The sequence below is a fragment of the Pteropus vampyrus genome, unplaced genomic scaffold, assembly GCF_000151845.1.
Source record: "Pteropus vampyrus isolate Shadow unplaced genomic scaffold, Pvam_2.0 Scaffold333, whole genome shotgun sequence".
Taxonomy (NCBI): Eukaryota; Metazoa; Chordata; class Mammalia; order Chiroptera; family Pteropodidae; genus Pteropus; species Pteropus vampyrus.
In genome coordinates, this window is record NW_011889114.1 from 701,868 (window position 1) to 703,557 (window position 1,690).

The following is a 1,690-nucleotide window of genomic DNA, read 5'->3' on the forward strand; positions in this document are numbered from 1 at the left end:
AACCTCAGCTCTGGAACTTCTTTACTGTGTGACCTTGGGCAAGTGACCTCCCGCCCCTAGGCCTCGGCTTATAAAGCATCTCCCCTACCTCTCTGGCTTGTTGTAAGAATTACCTTAAAGGTGAAACTGTGGGTAATGTGCTGCATGACTCTCCACACGGGTGACGCTACTGTGTGACGTAAAAGGCCTGAGGAAGTGAGATTCTAAAGCAACCTCTGCCTAACAGGACTTTCTGTCATGATGAAACTTTTCTATATCTGCTCTGCTCAATATGGTTGCCACCAGCCACGTGCAGCTATTAAGCACTTGAACCGCGGCTAGTGCGACCAAGGAACTATTTGTAATCTAAATTAATTGAATAAATGGGAATTTGAATGGCCACAGACAGTCGATGGTGACCAGCTGGGCAACATAGTTCCGAAGGGAATTCCAGGCAGCGGCACCAGCTTGAGAAGAGGCCCAGAGGCAGGAAAAGAAACAGCCCACAGGGTGTGTATTCGTTTCATGTGGCCGCTTAACCAGTTACCGTAAACTGAGAGACTTAAAACAACACAAATGCATTCAAGTGAGTTTTGGAGATCAGAAATCTGATGTCGAGGCCTTGGCAGGTCTGCGTTCCTTCCGGGGGCTTCAGAGAGAATCCACTTGCTGGACTTTTTGGAGACTGCTTGCGTTCTATGGCTCGTGGGCCCCTTTCTGATGTCACTCTGACATCTGCTTCCATTGTCACACCTCCTGCTACTAACTCTGACCCTCCTACCTTCCCTTTGGAAGGACCCTTGTGATGACACAGGCCCCACCTGGATAGTCGTGGGTCATCTTCCCATCCCAAGATCCTTAACGTAATCACATCTGCAAAGTCTCTTTGGCCATGTCAGGTCACCTATTGACAGGTTCAGGGGGTTGAGATGTGGGCATCTTTGCGGGGCAGGGTTCTGTGTGCTACGGGGTCTGAGTACGTGTCCAGCGGTGGAGAGAGGTCTAGGGTACCAACCTACGGAGATGGGCCATGGGCTTCCCCCGAAAATCAATCCGTACCCTGGCACCCTCTCCCCACCTCTGCTGCTATTACCCTGATCCAAGTCACCATCACCTCCTGCACTATGCATTGCCCTGGTATCGCCTCCCCCCGAGTTCGGTCTCCACCAACAAGCAGAGGCATCCTATTAAAAACTAAGTCAAAGCAGGACGCTGCTCTACTCTGAATGAGATCACCTGGTTTAGGGAAAAAAAAAAAATTACAAACTGTTCAGTTAAATATGAATTTCGAAACAACAAATAATTTTTTAATGTTTAAAGATGTCTCAAATGTTGCCTGAGACACACTCATGCTGGAAAAAATAATAATAATAATTCGTTGTTGTTGATCTGAAATTCGAATTGGATTGGGTGTCTTTGTATTTTCATCAGGTGACAGTAGCTCAGGATTCGCCCATGGATCCCCAAAATGTGCTATGGCCTGGATGGCTCTTCTGGAGTATGCCAGCATATTCCACCTCAGGGCCTTTGCACTTGCTGTTCGTGCTGCTTCAGATGCTTTTTTCTCTCCTTTATTCAGGTTTTGGGCTCAAAGCTCACCTGACCCGAGGGGCCTGTCCTGGCTGACCTATACTCCTGCCCCACTCAGCCCCCTTTGTCCCTTTAAGGTTCGGCACTGATCACGTTGGACCTATTCCACATTTCTTCATTC

General features: G+C 48.4%; 1 protein-coding gene across 1 annotated transcript in view; it reads right to left on the minus strand.

Annotated features, from left to right (window-relative positions):
- The window catches only part of LOC105304213 (DExH-box helicase 34), a 79,603-nt gene that overhangs the window by 37,708 nt on the left and 40,205 nt on the right, over positions 1–1,690 (minus strand).